This window comes from Cebus imitator, unplaced genomic scaffold (genome assembly GCF_001604975.1).
Source record: "Cebus imitator isolate Cc_AM_T3 unplaced genomic scaffold, Cebus_imitator-1.0 Scaffold24, whole genome shotgun sequence".
Lineage (NCBI taxonomy): Eukaryota > Metazoa > Chordata > Mammalia > Primates > Cebidae > Cebus > Cebus imitator.
In genome coordinates, this window is record NW_016107339.1 from 13322239 (window position 1) to 13329053 (window position 6815).

Here is a 6815-nt window from a genome sequence, read left to right on the forward strand (position 1 = left end):
CAGTGGTACTGCCCAAGGAACATGGCAGGTGTTAGTAGTATCAGCCATACCAGGTCTGTTTCTAGATGGAGAACCCTTAGATGGGCTGGAGCCTGTGATCTCTTAGATCTATAATATCTGTGATCAGAATTGAAGAATTTCCTATTGTCTTTTTTTTTTTTTTTCAATTTTGCCCAAGCCTTCATAAAGTCTTGTTAAAACCTTAACAACAGCGGCCAGGCGCAGTGGCTCACACCTGTAATACCAGCACATTGGAAGGCTTAGGCGGGTGGATCACCTCAGGTCAGGAGTTGGATACTAACCTGACCAACATGGAGAAACCCCATCTCTACTGAGAAGGGAGACCCCCTCACCTCCTTCTATTTCACCTCCTCCCTTCCCCACTTCCAGATGGGAAGGAGGGCGAAGAAGGAAAAAAACGGAATAAAATATCAAAGAACTAGGAAAATAACTCCCTTTTTAGTTCCCAGTGTCTCTGCTAACTGTTAACTTGACAGAGCTGCAAATAAATGTTATCCCTGCCGGCTGGAGCCCTGCACTGGTTCATGCCCCCACTTCTCCATGGACCAGGATCCCTCCTGGAAACACCTCTGCCAACAAACAGCTTGTTGGCTTTGCCTTGTCTCTGTAAGCCCCCTCCCCTGCCGTTCCCGCACGCGCTGCGTATGAATTAGCAAATCAATAAAGCCAAAAGGTGGTAAGGTTGGATGTCCAGCAAATGGACAATGACATAGTTCTGCCTCAGTTTCCCCTTTAGCATTGTAAGCCTATAAAAGGTGAGAGAAGCTGCAGCTTGGAGAGCTCAGTGAATAAGGCTGTAGCCCCCACAGCTCCCGGCCAAATAAAAAGCCACTTCCTTCCTCAGTTCAGTGTTGGAGAGGTTTGTTCCTCGCCGTTCCTGCTTCATACATGGAGAAACCCCATGTCTACTAAAAGTACAAAAAATTATGGGCATACTGACACATGCGTGTAATCCCAGCTACTCGGGAGGCTGAGGCAGGAGAATTGCTTGAACCTGGGAGGTGGAGGTTGCGGTGAGCCGAGATTGCACCATTGCATGCCAGCCTAGGCAACAAGAGTGAAACTCCCACCTCAAAAAAACAAAACAAAACAAAAAAAACCTAACAACAGTCTTATTTTCACATTCCCCTAATCAAGGACAGGCCTAGGTCCAAATATAGGAGGATGTATTAGTTTGCTAGGGCTGCCATACCACACACTGAATGGCTTAAACAAATAAACTTACTGCCTCGTGGCTCTGGAGAGAATATGAGATCAAGGTGTCAGCAGGGTTGGTTTCTTCTGAGGTCTCTCTCCTTGGCTGGTGGATGACTGTCTTCTCCCTGCATCTTCGTATGGACTGCTCCCGGTGTATGAATGTCCTAATCTCTTCTTATATGGACACTAGCTATATTAGGACTTACTTTATAACCTCATTTTAACTTAATTATCACTTTAAAGACTCTAACTCTGAAAACATTTCACATTCTGAGGTACTGGATTTAGGACCTCAACATTATGAATTGATAGGAGGACACAGTTGAGCCTGTAACAAAGGAAAATGGGGCAAAGGGAAAGTCCTCCTTCTCCGTCTATTTTCCTTTTCTCTCTCAAAGGCCAAGGTGAGTGAGAGCAACATTGGATCATGGGATTTTGGTTGCCCTGCAACTCAAGAGATACCTGGCTTCAATGTTAGCAGTGAGCAACAGCAGAGCTGAGAACAATGGTGTAGAAGTGAGTCACACCTGAGTCAGGCTACATTTCCCAGGCTAATTTGCAAAACAGAATTCCAGATATAATTTATATTCACTCAAACTTTCCACTCATGAACTTCCTAAATATATTTTGAAAAAGCATGCACACCCTCATACATGTTTTTTAAATTAAACTTTTTATTTTGAGCTAATTAGAGACTGACATGTAGTTGTAGGAAGTAATACAGACAGAACCTTTTACCCTTTATCCAGCTTCCCCGATGGTAACATCTTATAACACTTCAGTACAATATTGCAACCAGGATATTGACATTTGTATTAATGTCAATATTACAATCACGACAGTATTTCTGTCACTCCCAGTATCCCTTATCTTTCCCTTTTATGGTAAGTTCACCTCCTTCCAATCCCCACCACTTCCTTAATCACTGGCAACCATGAATTTTTTTCTCTATTTCTGTACTTTTGTCATTTCAAGCTTGTTATACAAATGTTATACAAATGGATTGTGCTTTTGATGTCAAGCCTAAGAATTCTTTGCCTAGCCTGACATCTCAAAGATTTTCTCCTAATTTTCTAAAATTTTAACAGTTTTATTTTACACTTTACATGTACTCTGTAATCCATCTTTGTTTGTTTATTTTTAGAGGTGGGGTCTTGCTCTGCTGCTCAGGCTGGAGTGAAGTGACATGATCACAGCTCACTGCAGCATGTAACCTTTTGGGACTGGCATTTTTCACTCAGTATAACTCTCTGGGGATTGATCCAGGTTGTGTGTATCAATTATTCTTTTTTATTGCTGAGTAGTATTTCATGGTATAAATGTCCAATAGTTGGTTTAACCACTTAGCTGTTAAAGGATATCTGGGTTATTTTTTTACTAGAATGAGTAAGTAGACAAAGATTTGCATACGAGGTTTTGTGTGAAGGCATTGTGTGTGTGTTTGTGTGTGCCACTTTTCATTTCTTGGGGCTAAATACCCAAGAGTGCAGTTGCTGGGCAGGATAATAATGGTATACTTAGTTCTTGGGTTTTGTTATTGTTGTTGGTGGTGGTTTTGTTTTGTTCTTTATAAGAAACTGCCAGATCATTTTCCAGAGCACCTTGCCAGCATTTAGCATTGTCACTATTTTTATTTTAGCCATCCTGATAGGTGTGGAGTGATATCTCATTGTGGTTTTAGTTTGCATTTCCCTAATGATTAATGATGTTGAACAACTTTTCATGTGCTAATTTGCCATCTTTATAGCCTCCTTAGTGAAATATCACCCTCAGTCTTTTGCCTATTTTCTAACTGAAATTTTTAGTGTTTTTTTTGTTGTTGTTGAGTTTTGAGAATTCTTTATATATTCTAGATACTAGTCCTTTGTTCAATATATGGTTTGCTAATATTTTCTTCTACTGTGTAGCTAATTTTTTCGTCCTCTTAACAGCTCTTGACAGCACAAGTTTTACCTTTCAATGAAGTCTAATTTATCAGTTTTTCCTTTTATAGCTCATGCTTCTGATGTGAAACTTAACAATTCTTTGCCCAGCCTTATATCTCAAAGATTTTCTCCTTTTTTTTTTTTAAGTTTTATGCATTACATTTACTCCATAATCCATTTTGTTTATTTATTTTAATTAATTGATTAATCATATCTGATAAAGGTTAAGGTATTGCATTTCTCTGACAATTTTTTTTTTTGTTTTTTTTGAGACAGTCTTGCTCTGCTGCCCAGGCTAGAGTACAGTGGTGCTATCACGTCCATGGCAGTCTTAAACTCCTGGGCTCAAGCCATTCTCCTGCTGCAACATCCCAATTAGCTGGGACTACAGGCAGAAGCCACCACACCAAGCTAATTTTTCATTTTTTATTTTTTTTTAATAGACAGGGTCTTGCTATCTTACCCAGGCTGGTCTTGAACTTCTGGACTCAAGCAATCCAATTCACTTTGAATTAACTTTTGCATGAGGTGTGAGACTTAGGTCAAGGTTCATTTTTATTTTATTGTCTTGCCTATGGATGCCCAGTTGTTCCATTTCACCATTGTTCAATTCACCATTTGTTAAAAAGGGATTTTTCTTCCATTGACTTCCTTTTGCACCTTTTTCAAAAATCATTTGAGCAGACTGTGTGGATCTTTCTCTGGGTTCTCAATGTTGTTCCACTGATTTGCGTGCCCATTCCTCTGCCATAGTCAGTCATGATTACTGTAGCCATATAACAAGACTTGAAATAGGGCAGACTGATTTTCAATCACTTTATTCTTTTTTTTCAAGAATGTTTTAGGCATCGGCGTTGCTCCCGCCCTGGAGCTCTAGGCCGGCGTCCTCCCGCGAGCGGGTCAAGTGCCAGCGTCTAAGTGTGCGCGAGGAGCCCCCAGAACGCTCCAGCAGCCCTGCAGAGGCAGCAGGCGGCCACTTTTGCCCCGAGAGGGCTCCGCAGCTGCCTGCGGGCCTCCGCCAGTGCCGACCCTTCTCTTCGCGGACCCCACGCCAGGCAGCTACCCTGAGCTGACAGCCTGAGCGCCGGGCAAGGGCAGCCTCGACGGCCTCGCAGCCGCCGGTCACCGGGATCCTGAAGAACAAAACCTCTACGACTTCCTCTATGGTGGCATCGACCGAACAGCCCGCGGGAATGTCGACGGGGAACTGAGCAAAAAATCCCAGAAGTGGGATGAAATGAACATCCTGGCGACATATCATCCAGCAAAGACGGTTTAATGAAAATAGATGAACCAAGCTCTCCTTACCATAGTATGTTGGGTGATGGTGAAGGTGCATGTAGTGGTACAGAAACCACTGACGCCATGGCACCAAGCATCTTAGCTAAGAAATTAGCTGCTGCTGAAGGCTTGGAGCCAAAATACCGGATTCAGGAACAAGAAAGCCGTGGAGAGGAGGATAGTGACCTCTCACCTGAAGAACGAGAGAAAAAAGCGACAATTTGAAATGAAAAGGAAGCTTCACTACAGTGAAGGACTCAATATCAAACTAGCCAGACAATTAACTTCAAAAGAACTACATGATAATGACGAAAATGAAGCAATGTTAGAGACTCCGGGTGGAGAAAGCATGAATATGGAAGAATCAAATGAAGGATCTACTGCAAGTGACCAACAGCAAAACAAATCAGGAAGTTCATAGAAGAGATTTGTTCAACACTGCAATTGTTTGTTAGATATAAAGCCTGTTGCTATAATCTATTGCTTCTTGTTCCCCACAATTCATGACTTAAGCACCAAAATGCATACCAGTTATTATATACTGCCAAGAATTAAATGATAACCTTTGAGACTGACTAGACTGAAAATGCCTAGTTGAGATATATATATATTCTTGTGCCTAGTACTTTACCACAAATACAGTGTAATATCAACAGTCCAAAACTGCACTACTTTTGTAAAAACACTGGCAAATTTGTATAAGATAGTGTATAGTTTTGTGCATGAGAGGTTAAGCAATATCTTTGGGGGGGGCACTAATTTATTTTCATCACTCTAAATATGGTGGTAGCTCTTACAAAGTTTCTTGATTTGTTGTTGTCGTTTTAAATCAAAAGCCAATTGAACAACAGGATATATGGACTGATAAACATTCAGGCTGAATAGTATTTTACCACTTGCCTTCAACTTGATTTGTCTGTTTAATTGAAAAGGATTCTAAGTCTGTTGCATTTTCTGGCCTACTACCTTTAAAATTCCTGTTGAGCTTCTTTGTATCAACAAGGAAAGTTCTGAGCTTTTTCTCATCTAAACTAGCTTTTTTCTCCTCTACATACTATCAGGTTAAACTTGCACTAATGTCTCCTTTTTTTTTTTATTTTTTTTTATTTATGTTTTTGATACACTGGGCAGACTACAGAGCATTTTTAAAAATAATAAATATTCTGCTGTAGTTTATTTCGGCACTCCCTTTAAATACCTGTCTTAACCTTCTGCTTTTATTTCCTACCCCTTTCCACGCATATGCACACAATCCTTTACCTTTTAAAGGATTAAGATTGTCACATTATTAGGAACTCTTTATGCCTATTAATTCTAATACATGAAGAAAATAGATTAACAGCAGTACTATAGGAAGGAAATACAGTTTAACTGCTGAATTTCTATACTTCTCTGATTTACAGCTTGCTAATTAAATTGCTATTATTAGTTTGTTTGTCTTAATTACACTTAAGAAAACAACTGACTGGACTGAGGGTTTTGTTTTTGAGGCTTTTTTTTTCTTTTTTGGCACGAGGAGAGAATTGTATGTAACCCATGATATGATTATTGTCGAATGTACAGACAGAAGCAAGCATGGACATTGTTTAGTTTAAAAACTTTAAATAGTCGTTGCTTTAAGGGAATATGATAATGTATACTATGACAAATGTACTTTATTCTTCTAACATGGTAAGAATTACTTGGAATTTTTTCCTGAAATGAAGTGCAGGAAAGCCCTGTGTATTTTAGTTTAGTGGTGGCTCATTTCTAGCCATATGAATTGTATACAATTTTTGTTAGTACCAAAGTAATCTGTTATATGAACAGACTTCTAAAATAATGTCTGTGTATTATATATATAAGAAGGCTTTTATTGAACAGTTTATCTTTCACTTGCAAGTTTATGGAAGTATCAGTACGTCAAAATAAATAAAAAGTGGGGGAATTCTTTGCTGTTAGAAGAATGTGCTTATTATTTTGATTTCTTAAATGGGATACAATCAAAGCACTGCTGAACTATAGGTAAAATATTCTACTAAACATTTCAGCTGGTAATACCACTGATTTAGAAACAAACTTTTTTTTTTTTTTTTTTTTTTTTGCTTTCTGAATTTAGAATGTTGAGATTACCTGTTTAAATCCGTTTTGGTGGATGTAGAGATTAAGTCTGTAAAGGTTGGGCACGGTCACTCACGCCTGTAATCCCAGTACTTTGGGAGGCTGAGGCGGGCAGATCATGAGGTCAGGAGTTCAAGACCAGCCTGGCCAAGAGGGTGAAACCCCGTCTCTACTAAAAATACAAAAATAGCCAGGTGTGATGGTGGGCGCCTGTAATCCCAGCTATTTGGAAAGCTGAGGAAGGAGAATTGCTTGAACCTGAGAGGTGGAGGTTACAGTGAGCCGAGACCA

At 39.8% G+C, this 6815-nt stretch overlaps 1 pseudogene; it reads left to right on the top strand.

Moving 5' to 3' along the window:
• Nucleotides 1–2216: 2216 nt before the first annotated feature.
• LOC108299882 lies at nucleotides 2217–6656 on the top strand (annotated as a pseudogene).
• The last annotated feature ends 159 nt before the right edge of the window (nucleotides 6657–6815 follow it).